A 25,542-nucleotide genomic window follows, 5' to 3' on the forward strand; every position below is an offset into this window, starting at 1 on the left:
TGCCCCTAAGTCCAGAAGCTCCCTCTGCCCCCTTCTTAACACCTCAAGCACTGGAGACTCGGGCATGGTTTCTATGTGGTGCCACAAACAGGAATCCCTGCAGTGCAGTCGACACAACAGCCCCCGTCCGTCCAGACCTGCCACGCCGCCATCTCCTCTCTGGGGTTCTGCTGTTGCTGTATAAGTCGAACGTGGGAGTGGATGTGGGTTCTGGTGCCCTTGGCTCCTCAAATTTCTCTGGTCCTTTCTCTTGGACCCCTCAATATCCCTGCAATTTTCACTTGTCCTGCTCTCTCAATTTTAGAAAATCTTTCCTAGCTGAAGAAGAGCTAGAAGCACAGTTCTGACCCAGGATGCTTCCTCCACATAATGATTCTACATTTGTGGGGTTTTCACCAAGGGGATGGTCTCTTGGAACACAAAAGCCAAGGGAAAGCAGGACTGAGTGTTGTGTGCCCTGTATCTCCCTGCTGAGACCAGGGGCATAGGATAACCATCCACCTGGCCGGGGAGTGGAGGGGATGGGAGAAAAAGGAATCACATAAACCACCAGCAAGAGAAAAGGCATTGGTCAAAATCTCAGCAAATACACTGTTGCTCCCCTATGTGACCAACCTTGACAAGACATATGAATGGAGGGACAAATGTGTGCTCTTCCTGTTAAAATAAATCTTCATTATGGTATAGGAAAAAAATATTTAAATTTATAATATGTGTACCTAAGAGTGGCAGAGATTTGCTCATTTTTAACTCAGTGAAACCTCACTAATTTGGACTTTTAAAAAATGCTATTTTGCAGCTTCTAGATAATAAAATTATTATGATGGTTTAAAAAAGTATTCACCAGCAGAACTTCCAATGGGCTTTGCTACCTGAATGGATACTGCCTAAATACATTAAAACATTTTCTGCCCTTAGTGGTTTACACATTCCCCAGGTAACGTTGGTTCATCCACTGAGCGAACCCTTTTATTATAGATTGTAGAAAGGCCCTGGCCATTTCTGATTTAACACATGTTTCAAATTATCGAAGTCTTATTCTATCAAGCTGTATCTGTTTGTCTAAATGATTTATTGTTTATTCAATTACAGATTTCCAGCAGTGGTAGGATCGTCACCAGTTCTGAAGTCATCTTGGTGACGGCACACGTGGTGGATAAATTCTCACAAGGCAGAAATCTCTTTATATACCAGAAATGGGGATTTCACAGGGTAGTGAATCAGCTTCAGATCTTTCAGCACCAAGGGGTTTGTCTAATAAGAGTGCTTAGCAAACCAAAGGGAAGATGATTGTAGAGTGATGAAATATTCAAGACGACAAAATAGCTACCCACGGAAAGCAACAGCACTTGCCAGATAACTGGGTATTTCCTCCAGGCCTCTCAAGATAGTGAGATCTGGACGAAGCATCCGCCCACACTGGGTGCAGATAAACCTAGTCCAGACACCTCTCTGTGGGCCTCCCAGCTCTCTCTCACTGCCCCCAGGGAACGCAGGCTTCCCTTCAGATCCCTTGGCCCGGGAGCACTGCACAGTTAGGCTCCCAGTATAACCAAAGGAGGCTTCAGCTCCCTGCTGCCCGGTCGTGCTCTGTGCACAGCAGATACAGCCAGCTCATGGAGGAACATGGCCATAAATCATTAAGCATCAGAGCCTTTTCAAGTTAAATCCCTCAGCTCTGGAGCCCACGGCTCACAGAAGGTTCACGGAGCGTCAATTATGGAAATGCCTTCGAGTTAAGATTAGCGGTATATTTGGTTATTCATTTACTTTCCATTCCTGAATTGCAATAACTCTATTTCAGGAATCATTCTGCAGTCTACCGTCTACTGTTTGGTGCAATTTTCTAACATGAAGGGACTTTCAAAAATAATTGTATGCCATATATACAAATATATATGTGTGTATGTATATATATTTTGTGTGTGTGTGTCTGAGTACCTGTGTGTGTCTGTGTGTGTGGAATTCCACCTAGGAATGAATCAGTTAAAAACATTTTTAATTAATACTGAATACAACACTGAAAAGTCACTTGGTGTCAAACAGAATTGCTTTTGGGTGGGCTAGAGAGGTATCCAAGGATGCAACCACTGCACAGGATTTTGTCAGCATCGTCAGAAGTAGGTTTTAAATCCCTGCCTCCTAACCCTTGCCGCTTTGTGTGTGCCTCATAAACCCATTCTATAATGAGCATTTAATTTAAGCCATTTTTAGAGATTAGAACAGAGTTTATTTCCTTCTACTTTTCATTTACGTTCCTTTTAATCCCTTCATTCTATAAACTTAATTGCTGTTTTGCTAGTCCCCAAGCAGCTAACCTAAGCCTTCTTTAAGCATTTCTTAGTAATTTTCCTTTTCGTTATTTAGCACATTTCCCTTTAGAAGCTAAATGAAACTTTCAGGATATTTCTTGGGTGAATAAAACTTTCAGATGAGGCATTTGCTTTTTGGTTACAACTAAACCCATTTTATTTTGCATTCTTTCCCTCTTCTAGGGGGCTTCAAATAGATGACAGAGTGATGGATACCCGCCATTAGTAATGTTCTTTTTTTTTTCTTTATCTCGGGCAAAACACTCAACATTACATTTGGTAGAAAAACAAATGAGCATTTGACACAACTGCCACCATCTCCCCCCATCCTGACAGATTTGGACGCCGCTCAAGATATCCCAGTACCCTCTTCTTTTGGTTTGACGCCCACACTCAGGCTGCTACCTGCTTTATCTTCCTGTCTGACTGCAGTTTTACTCTCTCACATATACCTGTTAGGGCAGCAGCATAATAAAGTAAACAAGCAAATAAATGAGCTTGAAAGAACCCACTGAGGATACGTCCTATCTGGGTAAAATGATTTCGTCCAAGGAAAAGACTTTGGAGAACAGTTCGATTATTTACCTACTTATTCTCTGTGATTAAAAATCGTAGCAAATATGGAAAGTGGACCAGAATTTGTTTTAAGAACCCACTGAGGATACGTCCTGTCTGGGTAAAATGATTTCGTCCAAGGAAAAGACTTTGGAGAACAGTTCGATTATTTACCTACTTATTCTCTGTGATTAAAAATCGTAGCAAATATGGAAAGTGGACCAGAATTTGTTTTAAGAACTCTGCAATGGAAGCATGTCAATAAGTCATGACAGTCAGGAAATCAGTTGCCATGACGAATGGGTGTATATTTGTATATAATATATTTATCTAACTATACTTATTCAAAATATAAGTCCTTGCAATCAGTTCTTCAAAAAAAGGAAAAAAAAATGGATTTGGCCAGTAGTATAGTGGCTGGCTTGAAGATAAATAGCCATAGGTGTACGAGTCAAGTGTAAAATGAGGCAACAAGAGTCAAGTGTAAAGTGAGGCAACAAAAGCAATGTGTTTCTCGTATGAGACCACAGAGCCCTAAACTTGCTTTCATATTTGTGTCTCTGGATAAGGCATTTCTCACCTCAGCCCCCAGCCGGGCCATGTCCCTGCCATGGAAAATAGCCATTTACATTTCTTTCAGGTGTCACATTTCACAGGAGGATTCCATGTTTATTTTCTCCTTTGATTCTGTCACCCACTACCACAAAGATTATCGATGACCAGGGTGGTCGTTATCATCCTATTGCACCAAGAAGAGAACAGGCTTACGGAGGTCACGTGACATGGCGTATCAGTGGTGTCTCACTGCTCATGCTGGGATACAAAGACTTGATTAAATTTTATTCTGAATTTGATCTTCCTTTAGCAGCACTGTAGCCACCTCCAACAAGTTATTTCTTAGTCTTGACTTAAAAAAAAAAAAAAAAAACAGTAGGAATTTTTGTTCATTCCAACTTGAGACTTGACTTGAGACCCTAAGGCAACCAAGTTGACTTTCCCACTGTGCTTACCGTGCAATGGATCAAGGATCTGGACAAGTAACTAGGAATCTCTACCAAAGACTTGATAAGGACAGATAAAACACAGTCCACACAGTGTTGAAACCAGTCCAGTAAAATCTCAACCTGATTGCTCATCACTGATTAGTCCTGAAGGATATGAAGTTGGAAAAGGACACAGTTTGTACACAGGGGTCTTGCCATTCAAAATTGCAATATCATATATTAACGCATATATATGGAATCTAGAGAAATGGTACAGATGAACCTACTTGCAGGGCAGGAATAGAGACGCAGACGTAACAAGCGGACATGTGGACACGGGGGAGGGGAAGGGGTGGGACAAATTGGAAGATTAGGATTGACATATACACACCACCATATGTAAAATAGCTAGCTAGTGGAAACCTGCTGTATAGCACAGGGAGCTCAGCTCAGTGCTCTGTTATGGCCTAGCTGGGTGGGATGGGGGTGGGAGGGAGGTCAAAGAGGGAGGGGATATAGATAGACATATAGCGGATTCACTTCATTGTACAGCAGAAACTAACACATTGTAAAGCAACTATACTCCAATAAAAATTCAAAAATTAAAAAAAAAAAAGAAATTGCAGCTGTGTCATATTCCATAGGTGACTCACTTGAATATGGTTAATTCTCCAAGGTAATGAGTATTTGAAACCTCATTGAAATTGATCAATGCCTCTGTTACAAACTAAAATGGAAATTACTAACCTTGATAAAGCTACAAAAAAACATGGGGTAAATACCAACTGTTTATTTGCTTACTTTTTGAACTGGAAATGGAAAGCTAGTCACTCAGGCTACAGGTCATCTTCTGGAGAATACTTGTTTCAACCACTTCACCAGGTCTCATAAGTTTCCCAATCAAAAGAAGATAATAATGCTTGTGAATGTGCTTGGTGAAGAGTAAAGAGACACGAAAATGTGAATGGAATTTTTACTCTCATCAGTATTATTATATTATGTTGTAGATAGACTAGCACAGCGTAATTATGGTTTAATGTAACATATTTACTGCCAGCAACAGCTATAGTATTAGCCAAGCTTCCAGTGTAAAAAAAGTCTATGAAATCTAAACCATCAATCTATGGATTGATGGAGTGTCATCACTGCAGAGGTGGAAGTGGACATTACTTAGAACCCTTATTGTCAAGACGCACCCCTTTCCTTGCCGCTCTGCACATCAGAGTCCAGCTGAAAGGAGAGGAAAACCGGGAGCAGTGTATGGAGAAAAGGAGCCCCGGACAAAGGGCGTGGAGACCCCCATCTGCACATCCATTGCTCTTAAACCCTGTGTCTTAAACCCCATACAGCTACACTCATGTGGCATTTTTTTCCTCCTTGAAATCTAAAACAGAAAACTGTAGTGATTTACTGAAAGGCACAACCAAAACAACAGGAACGGCGAAACAAAAGGAAACATGCAATGTGCTTGGTTCTTCAAGACCACGTTTAAAACAAGCACTCTCTGTTTTGGGGGAATGTGAGGCCACACTCTAGTGCTTGGGGTCTTATTCCTACATGTACATGGTAATATTTAGTTCAACAAATACAAGTCTTAACAGTAACCATAATTGTATTGTTGCTCTTGTTAGTAATAATAAATAGAAAAAAGACTTAATACCAACTTCAGAGATGGGAAAATTAAGGCCCCCAAAAAGTATATGAACCACAGTGAATTATGGGGCAGATCCTGGAGTCCAGTCCTCTGAACATCCAGCAAGAAGAAATCCCAGGAAAACAGGCTGTTTCTTCTAGGAAGTAAAGATGACCAGAGGGCTGTCAGTTCCAATTTAATAATTTTATGCACATCCTACCTTGCAAATTCTTTTAAAATATATGTATATTTAACGTGGACATAAAAAATCAATGTTGCGGGCTTCCCTGGTGGAGCAGTGGTTGAGGGTCCGCCTGCTGATACAGGGGACACGGGTTCGTGCCCCAGTCTGGGAAGATCCCACATGCCGCGGAGCGGCTGGGCCCGTGAGCCATGGCCGCTGAGCCTGCGCGTCCGGAGCCTGTGCTCCGCAACGGGAGAGGCCACAACAGTGAGAGGCCCGCGTACTGCAAAAAAATAAATTAAATAAATCAATGTTGCAGCCCCAGCCCCATTCACACCTTGATGTAGTTTATCATGGAAAAAGCAGCAGTAAAATTAAAAATGTTGATGACTTCCTAAGAGTGCTATTTGTTGTTTTATGTTTGACATAACTGACCAAATGGGACATGCTCACTTTTAATGTGGTTTTATTTATTTTTCTTACACTATTTCTTTAGCACTTTTTCTTCTCACATGACATATTAATATATAATTCAGAGATTTTATGCCTCCCTGCACTACTGGCATGATTTCTTGTGCTTTTGAGCTGCTCTATTTATGAGCCAATGGCCAAAATGTCTTTGATTATTCATTTTGCGGAGGGGAAGGGCAATTTTTTAAAGCTGCTGGGAATTTTAACCCCCTAAATCCCAAGTTGCTTTTCTGTGTTTTAGAGATTTGTCTGAGCTCTGACCCTGGCCAGTAACAGTCTATCTCCTGCTGGGCCGTCCTGTACTCTGTCTGAATGCTGACACTGGGAAGCTGATGGGGGTGAGGACCCCCATGATGGGGGCACAGACACCTCATGGGCATCAGCCCAGACTCTCGGGCTTTCGCCCCCAAGTCTTCACAGCCATTTTCTTAGTTTCTTTACACGTGTTTGTTCCCCTGATTTTGTTGTTAACTTCTATCATTTTGGGCAGCAGCTCATTCGCTGGGCTCTTGGGAAACTCCTGAGAAATCCCAGGAAATCTGCAGCTGAGCCCTCACCCCAGAGCTCAGCATCCCACATCCGCTCTGCATCTCTCTAAGGCAACACTGGTGCCTCCCTCCGAGCTTCTGGGATGAGAAAATCCTGTCAGCGGAAGAGTAAGATTATGCAGCATAATTATAAGATTTAGAGGCCAGAAGGGGCTTTGGAGATCATCAATCTTTTTGTTTTACATGAGGAAGTGGAGAAATCACGCTTTGTGAAAAGGTCACAGAAACAGCAAGTGGTAAGTGCTTGCCTTGAACCAGTCCTAGCCCTCCAGAACGTCGTGGCCCTTCCACTCCCATCCCCATGAACTTTCTCAGTTACACATGGGGGTGTGTGTGTGTGTGTGTGTGCGTGCGCATGTATGTGCATCTGTGCCTTAAGCCCATCTGCCCAATTGGTCCCAGGACCAGGTCTCAGCTCACCGAGTGCCTTAATGTTGCCCCGAACCCAGGCAGACGGGTGCGTACATCACTGTCCCACATCATGCCCAGCCAGACTCCTCTGGGCTTCTTCTGAATGATTTTTCCCTCTGCACCAGACTTTCCACAATTAGAAAAAGCCCAAGAGAAGAACAAGAAAGAGGAATGACAAGGATGAGGATGGAAACTGCCAAGATGCTTTCCCTTCTCCACTTACTTCTTTGCTGCCTTGGCTAATTACTTCCCGGCATCGTGTGTTCTCACACCTGTGGACTGCAGACACCCTGTCTTCCATGTCAAGAGGACCTGGGTGGAGCCAGTCTCAGCACAGCCCCGGGGGCACACAAGAGGAGTGGGTGTCAGAGCAGAGAGGAATTAATGTGGTGACATACACGATAGGAGAGGTAGGTGAAGCCCATGACAGCCAGGTCTGTCCTCCAAGACGGCCGTGCACATCCTCTTAACTCCCTTTCTTCCTCTCTCTCCTTCCCTTCTTTTCTCTCTCTTCCCTCCTTCCATCCCTCCTTCCTTCCTTACATCCTTCCGTTTCTGTCTTCTTTTCTGTATTTTTCTTTTCCTTTCTTTCTTCCTTCCTCCTTCCCTCCCTTCTTTCCTTCCTTCTTTCCTTTTTCTTTTTTGCCAGAAAAGCAGCAGCCAACAACGCTTGGCCTCTCACAGAATCTTTAACTAAAAGAAAGATGCCATTCGCCCATAATTTATAGACTTTTCCATTCACCCAACACTTACTATGTTCCATAGTCACCAGGCTGGATCCCAAGGCTACAAAGGATGATGAAACCCAGCTTCCACCCCCAGCTGAGCTTGAACGTTTACACTCGGCCGTCTTAGGCCAGCCCTGCCCGGCAAACCTGAAGTGTGCAGATCGGACTGGGACAGCCGTCGTTCAAGCTGCCTTCTAATCATGCTACGTGGACCAGCTTGCTCAGGACCATGAGGGTTGATAACCAGAAAACTGCACACTCGGTTGCCAAGGCATCGAGTGGCTCCATTGCTTCCCACCCCCAGAGGGCCCCAGGGGAACCACGGCTCAAGCTGCAGGCGACAGAGGACCGATTCCGACCTCTGTCTGCCAAGACAGCACTCAGTGAAAACACACGCATGTTCCGCCACTTCCCAAAGTGCAGCCACTCTCTTAATAAGAAGAGCGTGGTTTTTATGAGGCCATGATTTTTTCCGGTAATAAAAACAGCTAACAAATTATGCAGCACTTACTCTGTGCCAGGCACTGTTCTAAGTCCCCCTTATGAGTCAATCCACTTAAACCTCACACCAGACCTGAGTTAAGTGCTTGATTTTCCCTGTTATGGACTGAACTGTGTTCCCCAAATCCATACATTGAAGCTCCAGCCCCCAAAGTGACTGTATTTGGAGATGGAGTCTTTAGGGAGGTGATTAGGGTTTGATGAGGTCATGAGGGTAGGGCCCTGATCCAATAAGACTGGTGTCCTTACAAGAAGAGGAGGAGACCCCAGACCCCAGGGCTCTCTCTCTCTCACACACAGAGGAAAGGCCATGTGAGGACACTGAGAAGATGGTCGTCCATGAGCCAGGAAGAGAGGTCTTTCCAGAAACTAGCCCTACGGCACACTGATCTCGGACTTCTGGTCTCCAGAAGAGAAAATAAATTACTATTGTTTGTTCCACCCAGTCTGGGTATTTTGTTACAGCAACCCTAGCAGACTAACACAACATCATTTTACAAATTAGGAAAGTGAGATTCGTGATCAGGGGCCAGTGTTCAAACAGAGCCTGTGTTCTTATATACTATACTGCAGTCTCTCTACTCAGCAGGAGGGTTTATCAAAAAGTCCACATTCTCATCCAGAGGACTCTTCCAAACACCTTCAAGAAAAGCTTAAATATATTTGGATAAAGTTTTGTTTAATGGTTTTCAAACTTTTAGAAACACCATCAAGTTTCCCAATGGTGCTTTTAGATATTCTGCAAATATTTGAAGTATTTGAAATATTTCTAACAATTGAAATATATACATATAAACAATGCAAAGACTCCAAAATGTTATAAATCAATTTCAACACATCAGGCAACACCAAATTAACTAATATTACCATTAGTTGATTTTATCATGTGTTATAAAATTTGCTTATAAAGCATTTACACATAATTTATGTAAGATATAACAATACATAATATACTCTATGTAATGATACATAATATAAAATTATACATAATAAGTGTCATTTTAAACTGCTTTATGTATGGGTATTTGTATTAGTCTGCTCAGGCTGCTGTAACAAAATAGCATACAGTGGGTGGTTTAAACAACAGATGTTTATTTCTCACAGTGCTGGACACTGAAAAGTCCAAGATCAAGGGATCAAGTCAGTTTCTCTTCCTAGCTTGCAGATGACCATCTTTCTCACATCTCATGAGAGAGAGACACAGACAGAGGGAAAGAGAGAGAGAAAGCAAGTTGTCTCTTGTCCCTTTTTATAAGGGCACTGATATCATCATGGGGGCCACACCCTCATGACCTCCTCTGAACCTAATCACCTCCCAAAGGCCCCATCTCCAAAAACTATCTCACTGGGTATTAGGGCTTCAACCTATGAAATTTGTGGGATGTGGGGGACACAATTTAGTCCTCAGCAGGGTTCCATCTAGATCATATTTTAAAACAGAATTTTGTTACTTAAAAATTTTGAAAATCTGCTCTGATTCATATTCCTTTAGTAATTAAAAACTTTATTTTCCTTTAGTGTTAAGGTGGAACTTATAGATTGCTTGTCAATCTCTATTTACATTTTGGTAAACAGTAATATTACAATGGGAGAAAAATATTAATTTCTACTTACTTTCTGGTAGAGGAAGTTCACTGTAGTAATGCATACAAAAGGTTTTCATTAGTGTGCCTTTAAACATCACTAACTTTTGAACAGCATAAAATACAAACACAGGGAACTGTGGACATCTCACAGCCCTGGATCTAAATGGTGGAGCTTTTGGTCTGAATGCACAGACATGTCCACTGCTAGTGCACATGTGAACACATACACAGACAACAGAGTGAACAAGTACCAAATCATGGAGAAAAGATAAGTTCTATCATGGTATGTGGTAAGCACACAAAAATCCTCTACAACCTCCCAATACACACACGGAAACCTTTAGTGAACAAGCTTTAAGATTTTATTTACAATTTTTTTTCTGAACTTAAGCAAATTCCTTTTCAGTTCAAAACTAGGCAAATACAACCAAAACAGGAAGGCTTTGCAGGTGGGTCCAGGGACCATGTCTCCCAACACAAGACTCTTGGGCCTCCAGCGCCCACCTCTACAGATGGCGGATCTGGTTAGTAAGGCCTCCTGCCCTTATCACCTCCAAATTCCAATGGAAAAGGATCAGTCTCCAGAAAAAGGATGGAGCCTGAGATCTCGGGCAGCAAAACATAAAACAAAGCAAAAATCCCATCCATGAGTGAATGTTTGCCCAATAATGCTGCTCTGACAGCACCATAGAAGCAGGTTTATTTTTTATGGTAGGTGACCCCAAAAAGGAAGAGCTTGGGTGTCTGCCTAAGAACTTGAAAACTCTGAGCAGTTATAAAATTGCAGCACCGCAGCTTGGCTTTACAACCACTCAGAGACCCCTTTTTCCATCTCTATCGGGGAATAAAGCAATCTTTATTTAATTTTAGTTCTGCCAACCAACGACGGCTTCTCCACATTTTGTCTTGTTCAGCACTAGGTGTATAGCTTTGCTGAGAATGAGGTGCAGCCCATGGAGCTCAAATCAGGAGATTAATTCAGTTATGCTTTTCAGGGTTTCAAAAATACAATTTCCATTTATTACATAATTTATATTGCATGTCCTCTGTACCTGGATTTCAGCTGACTATTTCTAATATGGTCCTAGATTATCTGCCGTCACCTGCGCCATAATTTTCTCCTCTTATTTCACTCCCACCTTACAATCTTCTTTAAGAACCCCTTGTACTGTGATAATTAAAATTTAGGCAACATCTCCATTAAAAGTGCACACTTGCAAGGGTTTATAACCATGTCGTAAAACCTTACCCGTAACTAAAGGAAGTGAAAACTGTTTCCTACATAGCATCATGGACTGAGAACATTCTACGAGAGTGCATTCATTGCTTCAAATGATGTGTATCAACTGGTTAGACCAACCCCACTCTGCAGCTTGGAGGTCAGGATCCAGGGTAACAGCAATCTTCTTGGGATTTACTCTGAGGGATGATCTACCTAATGGACCTCACTGGGGACAGATGTGTGCTTTCCTGTGTCCTACAGAAAAGGGGAGCCACTTATGTGGAAATTCCAAAACAAGACAGAACTGCAGAAAACTTTCCTAACAGAGATTATGGAAAAGAATCTCAATACCTGAAACAAACCTTCAGATAACCTACATTGCAACTTAAACTCTGATTTTCTTGTGCTGTGTGACGTAGACAACTTGCTAGATAATATAGTTTTCAAGCAAAATCCTGAAATGTGTAAATACGTATGAGGGGAGAGATACAGAGAATTTAGAAGAGTGATTACAGCGGAAACACAACCTCCTCATTAAGGCAGCATCATGAAGGAAAAGTCCTCACAATCGATTAAAATATACACTTTTCTTCACAAATTACTCAGTTCCTGGCTTAGAGGAAGTCCTGAATTGTCTATTTGATATTCAAAGCAAGGCCAGAGAAGAGAAGGATGGGCTCAAACCCAAAAGATCCTGTGAAAACTTGGTGCCCACCCACTGGGTGGTTGAAGAAAAGCACACACACAAGCCTTCTTCCTGTTCATTAATTTTATCAGTTGCTGTAGTCCTTTGACACACATAAAAAGTCAGGGATATTCTTCTATCTAGAGAACCTTAGCTTCCCAACTGTCTAATAAAGTTAAATCAGTTTCATAATCGTATGGAGGCTCTCAACTCAAAGAGTTGATATTATTTAAGTGTACGGCACTTTCTACTTAAGCATGTGGAGAAAATGATATGAGAAAAAAGGCCACTAAGACTTCCTATGAAGCATAGTAATTAAGACAGTGCGGTATTGGTGAGAGAACACACAAGTATATCAATGGAACAAAAGAGAAAGTCCAGAAATAGAACCACATAAATACAAAATACAGTCAACTGATCTTCCATTAAGGAGCAAAGGCTATAAAAGGGAGCAAAGATAGTCTCTTCAGCAAATGATGCTGGAACAACTGGACATCCACATGAAAAAAATAAATCTAGACACAGAACTTACACTCTTCCCAGAAATTAAATTTGGGGTCTTCTGTGGATCATAGCCCTAAATGTAAACCACAAAACTATAAAACTCCTAGAAGATAATATAGGATAAGACTTAGGTGATGATGAATTTCAAATTCAACACCAAAGGAATTGTCCATGAAAGAAAGAATTAATAAGCTGGACTTCATTAAAATTAAAAACTTCTGCTCTGTGAAAGACAATGTCAAGAAACTGAGAAGATAAGCCATAGATGGGGAGAAAATATTTGCAAAAGATACATCTCATAAAGAATGAATTCAAAATATACAAAGAACTCCTAAAATTCAACAATAAGAAAACAATCCAATTGAAAAATGGGCCAAAGACCTTACTAGACAACTCACCAAAAAAGATATACAGATTGCAAACATGCCTATGAACAAATGTTCCACATCATATGTCATCAGAGAACTGCAAATTAGAACAAGGAGATACCACTACACACCTATTGGAATGACCCAAATCTGAAACGCTGACAACAGCAATCTCTGGCAAGAATGTAAAGCAACAGGAACTCCCATTCATTGCTGATGGGAATGCAGAATGGTGCAGTCACTTTGGAAGATAGTTTAGTTGTCTATTACAAAACTAAATATAGTTTTACCCTATGATCTAGCAATTGCACTCCTTGGTATTTACTGAAAGGAGTTTAAGACTTGTGTACACACAGAAAACTGTACACAGATGTTTACATAAGCTTTACTCATAATTGCCAAAACTTGGAAGATGTCCTTTAGTAAGTGAGTGGATAAATAAACTGTTGTATATCCAGACAATGGAATATTACTCAGCACTAAAAAGAAATGAGCCATCGAACCATGAAAAAAACATGGCGGAAACTTAAATGCATATTACTAAGTGAAAGAAGGCAGTCTGAAAGTGGTATGTACTATATGATTCCAACCATGAGACATTCTGAAAAAGTCAAAACTATGGGGTCAGTAAAAAGATCAGTAGTTGCCAGGGGTTGGAGGAGAGGGAGAAGGAGTGGGTGGAGCACAGAGGATTTGGGGGCCAGTGAAAATACGCAGTAGGATTCTGTAATGATTGGTACATGTCATTATACATTTTTCCATATGTACAACACCAAGAGTGAACTACGGACTTCGGGTGATTATGACGTGTCAATGTAGATTCATTGATTGTAACAAATGAACCCTCTGGTGAATGATGCTGACTATGGTGGAGCCTGTGCATGTGTGGGGCAGGGAGCATATGGGAAATCTCTGTATTTTCCTCTCAATTTTGCTATGAATCTAAAACTGCTCTAAAAAAATAAAGTCTTAAACATTTTTTTTACATGTATTCAGTTAGTAAACATTGAAAATCCACATTGCACAGAACACCATTCCAGGTTCTAGGAAAGGGTAGGGTGGGAGAGGGAAAGAAAGTGAAGACAGGGGAAGAGGGAGAGAAAGGAGGAAGAAGATAATGTACAAATGATAACGAAGAAAAAAACAATGACAGAAACCATGATAAAGCCTCAATAAATGGAATTTACAAGACAAATAGAAGAGACGTGGTGATAGATAGATAACCTTAGCCATTTCAGTAAAAACTTATTTTGTGAAGAATAGAAATACTGCAAACAAGGCTCGAGGTAACCAAGGAAATCGGTCACACTGAGGGTGTATCATTATTCAAGTGGTCCAGGGCTGATGAAAATGGCCAACTCCCAATTATCAGCACTTAATGTTTCTTCTCTTTGGCTTGAAGACCCTTTCCTCAGTGTATACCACACATTGCTGAGAACCTTCCAGTCATTCACAAAGCCTGGTTTCCTCCAGGACCAGGTGGGCAGTAGCAAGAGAAAGAAACCCATTTACCATCTTGCTGGCCAACATCCTCACTTGGTGTTTGGTTAGAAACAGGTGGAAGGGCTAAACTAACACTGACTTGGAGGTGATGTTTGTTGACTGCAGCCAAAGAGCTTTTATTTATTGAGCACCTACTATGTGCTGAGCATGAAGGGAGCAGGGCAGCCCCTTGGCCTGCCGTCCACACACAGGCAGGTGTAGGCGAGTATACAGGAAGGAGGGCGAGGGGTGCTCCTGGCTCAGCTCAGAGACCAGGGCTGTTCACCTGACCGTCATGAACCAAGGGGCTGAGCAGTCCAGTTGGGGGAAGCGGCCTGAGCAAAGCCACAGAGAGGGGGCGGGGTGGGGAGTATCCAGGCTGGTGGAGGCGGCATGGGGAGGAATGAAAATAAAAAGAAACTGATAAGCAAGGGCTGGGGCACCCTCCCCCTCTGTGCCAGACATGGTTCTGGGACTTTGTTCACACCCATCCCAGGTGGGGTGTACAGAACCTAACGTAACAGACGAGGAAACTGAGGCCTTAAGAGCTGAAGTGTTTGTTCAGAGCCCTGTAGGGGGACTTGAACCCAGACACCTCTAACCTCGCCCCCCTTAGAGCTGGGGGAACACGTGATTAAGACGGGGAGGGCTGAACTGTACTGTGAAGTCCTAGTTCACGGGATGAACCCCCTCAGAGGTCTGAATGGGGCCCCGAGAAACAGCACAATCTTGCATAGTCCTCTGTGGGCGGGGTGGATGGAGGATTTGGACACCAGGTGTAAATGTCAGGCAAATCATAGGAAATGCTTTCGTTTTCAAATAAATTAAAGTTGAGTGGGAAGAAGACAGATCTACCATCTCGTCAGTGATCCCCACATCCGTCCTCTATGGGGGGGTGGGTTCTGCGGGCTGAGGGATCGAGGCTGCCCCTCAGGAGCTGGACGGGGACAGAGGTCCTGGCCCCCAGGCCCCGGTCTTTGCCTCCGAATAAGCCTTCAGATGGGAAATCTTTCCAATGAGACTTAATGCTCCAAAGGCAGGGCAACTCCTCTGATGACTCAGGAACAGAGGTGCTTTCTAGGCCAAAGTACTGCAGAACAGGTTAAGAGAATGAAAATTTCAGCTGAAAATCTTTAACTAAAACTTGGGAAGCTCTGATCAAGCCATTTGGTTAAACAGAAGTAATTCCGGCCATCCTTCCTACCAGAGGCCTTGAAAAGGTGGAACATTTAAAAATTAAGGGAACCCTTCTCAATAGTCTGTAATGACCTATATGGGAAAAGAATCTAAAAAACAGTGGATATATGTATGTGTATAGCTGATACACTTTGCTGTACCGCAGAAACTAACCCAACATTGTAAATCAACTATACTCTAATAAAAATTTAAAAATAAATAAATAAAATGGAAAAAAAATAAAAGCATTGAAATCACACACACACACACAAAAAAAAACCCTTGTTATGAAGCTTGAAAATGCAGTTCAGCGTTGACAGGAGCACATTTCCGTTACCTGTTTAACTTTAATAACACAGGTAAGTAAACAGCATAACACAGACTCAAACGTCCACTCTACCACATTGGACACCTCACTTTTTTATCTAGGTGGTGGCACAGGATATATGCTGCTTTGGGCTGTCTGGTACTTCTCTCTATAGGAAGCCACCAGCTTCCATTCTATCTAGTTGGGGACACTGTCACAGCTTAAGTGAGGCCACAGGAATCGGTGTGTAGCCTACACCAGGCCATCCTGCCTCTCCATCCCACTGCCCACAAAGTGCCATTAAAGGTAGACATTTGAGAGCTTGGAGCCTTTGCCTGGGCTTCATATGTAAACATGCAAGTTATATGCTTTCCTCTTGCCATTGAGTTTGCTAAACTTGGGGAATGTGACTCTGGGGTCCTGATGGACAAATGGTTTCTGCAGAATGGAGCCGCGAGGAGCTCATCAGAGATGGACCAAGGTGGACGCTTCTGCATCAGGACCTGGATCTGGGGTTTTTCCTGCATTCCTGTGAGGGCCTCGGCTTCCTTCCCTGCCCAGAAAATCAATATGTTCCCTTTAGTGTTCAAGCTAACTATCTGGGGAACTGGGGAACTCTGGTCACCACTGTGCTCTCACTCCCTTTCAGAGGCCACTTAACTGAACTAAGGGCGCAGAACTTAAATGCATAAGGAAGCAGAGAACATTTCTGGTCACTGGTAGAATATGATCAAGGTGATCCTTTATGAAGCTAAATGTCAAAAGACTCTACAGGATAAACTTGAAAGGAGTGTGTTTGTTAGTGAGACAACCTGGGGACTCGATTCCATTGAGGAATGAACAGACACACATCGTACAGGAAGGGTTGTCAGAACTGATGCCACCGGCTTTGAGGGGTTTACTTACTCCCTTGTTGTTTGACTTTCTCTGCTGGAGGGAAAGATTTTGTATAGTAAGAATTGCGGAGAAGAATTTTCTTGGAACCAACCTCTGACCGAATTTTAAAAATTGCAGACAGATTTACTCCAGCCAGCAGGAAAGAAGTTCCTGATCATATCATACTCTCCCGTAGTGCTCCTCACTTACCACGACACCCTGACGAGCAAAGTTCCTATCAGTGCAAATAAGCTGAAAACTACGCCCTGGTACAGAAGCGATCAGACTAGGATTGGGCCACCGTGGATTAGCCTGTGCTTATGGACACATCTAGATCATGGATTGCCAATCCACTGTATGAGCCAACAACAGCACGTGGACCGATTTTCAGGATTAGTCCTCACAAGTGACATACTCTTCCCCAATCCCGTGCCCAGCTGGCTTATTTACAACCATCCCCTTTCCCCTGGCAAGCAATGAGCATCTGGATGCTTTGAAAGGCGGTCCACTGTGGCTCAAGAACAAGTCAGGGATGAGTTCAGCTAATACACTGTTCGACACTGAAAGGGGTCATCTTGGAACCATCACTATAATGTTGATTTAGTTAGTAAAACATGGCGAGTGCCACCAGCTCTCCTGGATATGATCTTGGCTTTAAGTGACATCAGTGGACACAGATATATTAGGATCAACCATCCCGGTTGGTCCAAGACTGAGAGGTTTCCTAGATGTGAGAGTTTTAGTGCAAACACGGGGACAGTTCTGTACAAACCAGAACAGCTGGTCACCTTATTTGCAACAGGAAAGCTGGGAAAAAGGATGTACCCTTAGATTTTTCAATTTTGCTTGAGGTTTTCAACACACTTGAATTGATTAAACTTAAACATTAATGTGGTCCAGCTTTCTGAAGCCTTTTATTTAGGTCTAGAATTAATTCTCCTGACCACGGCGGCGGGGTGCCTGGTTTGTCAGAAGGCCTACTGAAATAGCAGAACACTTGGGCAGGGCTCAGCTTTGGATACAAAGTAAACAACCCTGAAGGAAACAGACCTCCTTACAGGCTAATTCAACACAGCTACTCTGAATTAGGGGAGAAATCTGCAGTCTTCTATTCTGAGGTATGCACATGTGTTAATTTTCAGGTACATACCTTTGAGGATGCTTAAGTGGACTACTCAGATTTTTGGAGTGAATTGCTTCAATGAATAAAATAACATGTTTTTGCAATCCAACTGTTTTTTAGGAAATGGATCCTTCTAGAGCTCAAAAACTGTTTGACTGAATATTTAGTCACAGAGGATAGAAGTCATGCAACGGGGGTCTGTAGACGGTACAAAGACTGTGGTCGATGTCCAGGCAATGCACAGGGAAGGAATCTATTATCCCAGGCAGCCTAGTGCCTTCAGCCCTTTCCCTGTGAGCTGGCCTGAGAGTGGCTCCAAAGGACGTGAAGCTGCCCAGGTTATCCTGAGTCTTAAAAGCAGCTCACAGGGGATGCTGCGGACACGAAATTGCAATTACCCCAAAGATGTGTGGAATGCTGATGGCTTGGAGGAGAATATGGGGCTGCTCAGAGGCGAAGCCATTTTTCTAACAAAAATTCAACCAACGAGCAGTGTTGCAAGTCTGACTGGCTCCCAAGCTGTCAGACTAGAATCACAACTGGCCCTTTGGAAGGTCCAGCCTCTCCAAGGGAAGTTCCAGTTTTAGACTGAGCCCCTCGAGTGTCTCTAAAATTGAGTCTCCGCCCTGCCCAGCCTGTCACATAACTCAGCTACTTGCTAGGGCTGTGGAGAAGCAGCTCTGTGTATCTCACATCAGAAACTGAGTCATGCTCTATCTTAGAGTGTTATCAAATCCATCAAAGAAAAGGAATTTCCTTCTGTGAAACCTAAGAGGAGATAGGGAGAATAAATACGATCTTACTTCATTAAAGGTTTAGGAAAGCAGAACCGATAGGGGTATGTTGAATAATCTGTGCTCACACTGATTTATCATCTGGAGCTGTGACCCGCCCCCCTGGCCCACACCAGCCACGTGCACTTCTACTCGCCTGCTGGTCGGGACCCAGACTGCAGCTGGAGGCTGGATGGAAAAGAGTCTCTGAGAAAAGGTCTTGTGAAACGAAGCCCATCAGGTGACTGCCAATGTCAAGCGCTTGTTGTCCTTGGGCCAGCAGCAATGGCATCTCCTGAGAGCTTGGTAGAGATGCAGACCCTCAGACTCCCTCCCAGACCTGCCGAATCCCAGCTTCTCTGCTGACGGTTCGTATGGGTGTCAATGTCTGAGAAGCACCGACCAGGAAAGTAGATTGATCATCCCAGACCCAAATCCACTATCAAGGGTGTCACCCAGCAACATGCCAGCCCATGTCACGGGCTCAGCCAATGGTGGCTACAGCAGTGAGCTATTTGCCAAGAGGTAACTTAGACTAATGTGTTAAGAAGACTTGCTTTCCCAAATGCTCCACCAGCACCTGATTGTGAAGACTATGACTCATGGTTTACTTAGCGGTACACTTGGTCAATTCAAGTCTTAAGGGCAGGAAGGAATTCTATTTGAACCAGGATGTCAGAGGTGACAGAAAGAGGCAGGGCCGATTCTTATTTAGGCCACAGAAACCCAAGCAAAGTAATCACTTCTTCATTCTGAGAGAAACAATAAAACACAACATTTGTACAGTGTTTTTCTCTTGGAAAAGCACTCAATGTACATTACCTTCATTGACTGGTAACCAGAGAATTATTTGAAAATGACACATAGTTACTGTTTTAGTCTTTATCAGGAACTGGATTTCCTGTCCTCCTCCAATCATCGTTGTTTCTCGTTCCCCAGACCTGATGACACAACCTCGGATTTGCTCCTTAGCTGTGACTGTGCTGCTGAAATCAGAAAGCCTCACCAGTCCTCCGTTACCTGGTCGGGTCCTATGAATTCCACGTCCCTGGTCATCCCTAGACAAGGGAGCTCAACAAAGCTGGAGGAGAGGAGAAACGACACATCCTTTGGAACATATTTACATTTGCTCTCATTTAGACTGTGCAAAATCAAACATCTATCTGCCTTCCTGCAGTTTAACCTTGAGAAGAAAATGATTTCTGTAAAGTAAAAATATCCATTGTTCATAGTTGTGATGAATTTTTTCTCCCATTAAGAAGAGTTACTTTGAACAGTTCATCCTAACTCCATCTTCTGACCGTTAGGGGACCATTAATGCCTTTGCGTTTTCTGTAAATTGAAGAACTCAGTGGGCAATTTTCCTGAATGAAAACAAGCAAAATTTCTCTGGGATTTATATCTTTCTCTCCTATTCATATATCCATGTACATCATTTAGTGTTTTCCTTTAAAAAAAAAAATGAAGAAGAATAAGAAAAGGAAGAGCTGGAGAGAGCACAGGAGCCGGCTGTAAATATCTATTTCAGCTGAAGTGAAAGGCTGGGACATTATGTCATTTTCTCCACTATATGGAGCCCACATTAGTCTTTCTAAAAAAGGGGGGAGCTCCGCCTATTTGAGACAAATTTTGCCGCACTCTGAATGAGATGTGTGCTTTTTATGTTTATGAAACTACCATCCGGCGAAAAATGGCAGTCTAATATTTTGACATGAAGGTCATTTGAAAGTTTTACTGCCTGCAAGCGTCATCCATTTTTGTTGACAAAAAGCTCTCTCAGGGCCCTTTAAGACGCCCCAGCCCGCTCGACTTTCTCTGAGTCTGGCATTTCAGCTCCCTCCCTCTTTACCTCCACCCACCAGACTAATTATCAGCTCATTAAGGCTGTCCTAATGAATTATGTTACAGCATTAAGAAAGGGTTCGGGACAAGTGTTAGTGTCAGCGAAGTAGGGAGGGTGAGGAGGGACCGGGGACAGGAGGGGGGGGCGTGTCATCAACGCTGTCCACTGCCACCGAAGCTAGTGTGATCCCACCGGGCACACACGGACACCTCATGAATATTTCAGCTGCCATGAAGTTCAGACTGATGTAAACATGCTCTTGGGAGTTGCTGGCTCGCTAAGGCTCCTTGGCTTTGCAGAAACAGAAATTCTCCCGAAGGTGATGTTGCACACGTGTGTGTGGATGGATGCCCACACGTGGTCAGAGAGGGTGGCAGGAGGAAAGGGGACTCGTAGGGCATCCTGCTGGGACTCAGGCAGGGCAGAGCAGGGAGCATGTGAATCTTCTGCTGAGATGACCAAACATTACCAGGGGAAAAAGAGACAGCACAGTGTCTCTCTTTAAAAAATACATCCCTGCAATTTCAGTTTTACTACTTGCTTATTTCATTCTTTGGGGTGTTCCAAAGAACAAAATAAGATACCCCGTTTTCCTTCAACCTTCAGAACACAGAAGTCATTGCTGCCCTGAGAACAAAGAAGGCCTTTTACGCTTCAGTTCTTTCCAGCATAGCATTAACAATAACAGAATGATGCAGACAGCCGCTCCAAACTAAATCAGATCCTACAACCAAGTCGAAACCGAATTACAGAAGAGCAAAGTGCAGCAATACATTTTAAAATGCCAAATGTATTTTAAAGGGCTTGGTTTTTCGTTTTCTCCTGCATTCAGAATTGTCGGTGATACTGATCATAAGGGTACTGTTTCCTTATTTCAATAATAGCCCACATCTCAATCTCAAGTCTTCTACTTACTACATCTGTCAAGAAAAGAAACACCAAGCTTATAAATCACATCCCAAGCATCTGACTTTTTTGCCTATGATTATACTGACGTTGTTTCTCTTTATATAGCTTCCCCAAGCACCATCGGCTGAGCAGCTCAGCTAGCCGAGCGGCCACACAGAGGGGCCACTTCAGCCCCTAATGAGAGACAGTCACCTGGGAATTGAAGTACGGAGCTAATTAATTATCATATTTGGCAAAGAATCCTTTGTGGCTACTAAGCAGATAATACAGATGATGAATATCACTCTATCTATGGATTTTAAAACTTCTTTTTGGCATTAAGTGATATTTTTCTCAGACAACACAATAGCAGAAATTCACATTAGGGGAAAAATGGTTAATTTCACCAGTAACACCCATCCTATTGGATTCATTAGCTCTAAGCAAGTGTAAATCTATGTCCAGCTCTGAGATGACATTTCCATGCAGATCCTCAAACCTTTTAAGCAGCAGCGGTAACTTTAATCAGGTCTTTAAAAAATAAAGGAATCCATGAACAGCTTGGAAGAACAGCCTTTGCAGACCTGCCGATCAGTGGTCAACAGCAGGACACCTCACCCACCAACAAGCCTTCCCCATTCAGCTGGTACCCTTTGCACAGGGGTTCCCTAAACACGATACTTCTTTATTCCTCCTATTTATTTTTCCTTTATAACAGCATGCATAATGCAAGAACTTATAGATTGATGATAGGAGAAACATACTTTAAATGTAGGGAGGGAAGTATCTAAATGTTGGACTGAGAGAGGGGACATAAAAATAGACCAATGTGAGAACTCATTAGTTTAGCCATACATTAATTCATCCATATGGGCCTGGGAAGAACTTCTTTTCCTGGAAATAGCCAGATGATAAGGAGACTCCAACCGCATGTTTCAAATAGTTTTAGTGTAACCTTTCCTAAGAAAATGGTAAATTAAACACACTGAGAAACTACTACGCTCCCGGCAACTGGCAGTGATGATTCATTTGATTCTCACAATGGCCTTAAAAGGTGGACATTGTTGTCACTTTACAGATGGGGAAATTGAAGGCGAAGTCACTGCCTGAGGTTACAGTGGTACGTGGAAGCCTGCCTGGTGCTAGAGACCTCAGTATTTTTTTTTTTAACTTTAAGTTATTGTGGTAAGAACACTTAAGATGAGATTTCTCCTCAATAAATTTCTAAGTGGACATGACGTCAGTAGTGACTGCAGGCACAGTGTGGTGTGGAAGATATTTAGAAACTTATTCATCTTGCACAACTGAAATGTTATGCCCATTGATAAGCACTCTCCATTTCCCCCTCTCCCCAGGCCCTGACAACCACCATGCCACCCTCTGATTCTCTGAATTTACTTATTTTAAAGACCTCCTGTTAAGTGGAATCAGGCATAATTTATTATTCTGTGACTGGCTTAAGTCACTCAGCATAATGTCCTCAAGTTCACCCATGTTGTTGCACATCATAGAACTGACTTCCTTTTTACAGCTGAATAATATTCCATTGTATGTGTATATCACATCTTCTTTATCCATTTATCCATTGACGGACACTTGAGTTGCTTCCATGTCTTGGCTACTGTAAATTATGCTGCAATGAACATAGGACTGCAGGTATCTCTTCAAGATCCTGATTTCAATTATTTGAGATAAATATCCAGTAATGGGATTGCTGGGTTATACGGTATCTCTATTTTTAATCTTTTGAGGAACTTCCATTTTTCCATAGTGGGTGCACCATTTTGCATTCCCACCAACAACATGCAAGGGTTCCCTTTTCTCCATATGCTCAACAATGCTTGCCTTTGTTTTTGGGTTTTTGGATAGAAGTCATCCTAGCCGTCGTGAGATGGCCTCTCAGTGTCCCTGGTACTGACCGCCTCAGATCACACCAGGTGCCCAGCCTGTGTTCTTCTCCAATACCAGTGAGTGATTTGGTCAAGAATGATGTGTGCTGGGCATTGGGTCAGGGAGACAAGTTTGCAGGTGTGGGCCTGGACAAAAGTTAGACTTTATGAAGGAAAATCAAAACCGCAAAGGGTGGCTTTGTCCTCCTCAGAGCCTCACGTCAGGGACCAAACAGCAGAGAGAAGAGCTGGGTGCCAGACAGCCCGGGACAGAAGGACAACGCCAGAGAACAGCATCTGGTCTGAACAGAGAAGTGATGCACGCTTCCCCTCTCGTGTCTGTCCCTCCGCGGACCTGGGTTGCCTGCCGCACAGGCTTGGTTGGTTTGGGACTGGGTGGTGGTGTTGTTTGGGGTCGGGTTTTTCTGTTTCGTTGTTTGTTCAAGTCAACAGATGGAACAAAGAGAGAAAGGACACGTATCATCTTGCCTTTGAGAGGGAAGCTGGAGAGTGACAACGCCCGCCCGCCAGAGGCACGGCATCTCTGTATGTCTGGGCCATCGGGGGCGCCCCCCACCCATCAGCGCCTGGCAGCTGGGGAGATACATTTAGATAAAGCAGCCGCAGTCGCCGATAACAAGCCCCTCAAATGTCAGGCGGCACAAAGGCCGGCATTGATTGCCCCGCGCAGCCCGCCCCCCGCCCCCCTCTTCAGCGCTCCATGGCTTTTTCCTTTCCTTTTTTACACAGCAGAGCCTCTGGCGGGGATGATCTGCCTGTGGAAAAGGCCATTGTGCCTGAACACGTATTGTGTCATTTGCTAAATGGAATTTATCAACATCTCTCCAATCCCTGCTCCTTTGCTCTGCTTCCTCTGAGGCTGGTTTCTCTCCCAGCCAGGCCCAGGGTTCGCTCTGCTCCCTCCTCCCTCTTGGAGCCCATCAGCCAGCTTCCAGGCACAGGCCTGGGGCTGGACAGGAGCATCCCCTGCAGCAAACCTCGGAGAGGGGGTAGGTAGAGGCTGGAGAGGCCAGCCCAGCGTGAGAAAACTGGACGGAAGCCCAGAGACAGCTGCTGCGGGCAAGCGGTATCAGGTGTCAGAGAGATGCTCAAGGCTAATGAACAGGTCCTCCCTTCCCACTGAGCAGAGTATCTTTTCTGTACAAGGAACTATCTTTCAAGTCCCTTTGAAGCCCTATGAGAGGATACAGAGAAGGGAAAGAGTGGGTGCAGATACCAACAGTAGGACCAGCGCTGGTATATGACCTGGTCCAATTCTCAATTCTCAGACCCTGAGAAGGGGCTGTGTGTCAGAGAACAGCAAGTTCAACAACAATGGATTTTTTTATTTTAATTTCTGTTTTTGTCCTTTTGAGTATCCTACACAGTGCACTGAGTTAATGTGCAGTCATTCCAGAACTGTTTAGTGGGAACCAATGCCTTGCACAGCGAATGTTTGCACATCCATTGCTGGTTTGTATTGGCTCCCGAACTTGATGTATATTCCAGTGACATGAGAGCCTCCGAGGGAGATAAATTATAATATGCATTATTATTTCGCTTTTAATAGCTACTGGTAAATAATAGATCCCTATCTCTATTCTGTTCCACTGTGCTTAAAATAGTTGCTTTGGAGCAAAAACAGGAATTAGACATCAAAAACTACTTCAGAAGATTCCAACAGTAAGAGGAGTCCGCTCGAAAAACAAAAAAGAGCAATGCACCAAGTAAATCAGCACTTAAAGGGTTCCAACAGTTTAATGACAACAAAGAGAAGAAGGTATGGTAGGCAGAAAAATTGCCCCCAGAGCTGAACACATCCTAATGCCCAAAACCTGTGAATATGTTAGGCTACTTGGCAAAGAGGGATTAAAGTGGCAGATGCAATTAAGGTAGCTAATCAGTTGACCTTAAGGTGGAGAGTTAATTCTGGATGATCCAGTGTTGTCAAAGTAATCAAAGGGTCCTTACACATGGAAAACAGAGACGGAAGGGTGGGCTAGAGCCATGGGATACGATGGAGGAGGACTCTCCCTGCTGTTGCTGGCTTTGAAGATGCAGAAAGACTCCACAGACCAAGGAACGTGGGCACCTGAAGAAGCTGAAAAAGGTAAGGGACCAGATTCTCCCAGAGTCTCCGGAAGGAATCATCCCTGCCCACATCTTGATTTTAGCCCTGTGAAACCCATGTTGGATTTCTAACTCAGGGGACTGTAGGATAAGACATTTGCTTGCAGTAATTTGTTGCAGCAGCAATAGGAAACTAACCCAAAAGGAAAAGGAAGAGAAGAGCTACTGCTTATTGAGCACTTACTATGTTCCAAACCCTGGGCTAAGTATTTTACTTGAATAACCTCCCTCAGTCCTCACGGCCCTCCCACAACATGACCACTAGTTTTGTTCCCATCGGATAAGAAAACTGAAGTTTATAGAGTTACAAGGTCTGATTTTAAAGCTCCAGCTCCTATCCACTACTGCTTATCCACAAAGATCC

Source organism: Delphinus delphis, chromosome 14, assembly GCF_949987515.2.
Source record: "Delphinus delphis chromosome 14, mDelDel1.2, whole genome shotgun sequence".
NCBI classification, from domain to species: Eukaryota; Metazoa; Chordata; class Mammalia; order Artiodactyla; family Delphinidae; genus Delphinus; species Delphinus delphis.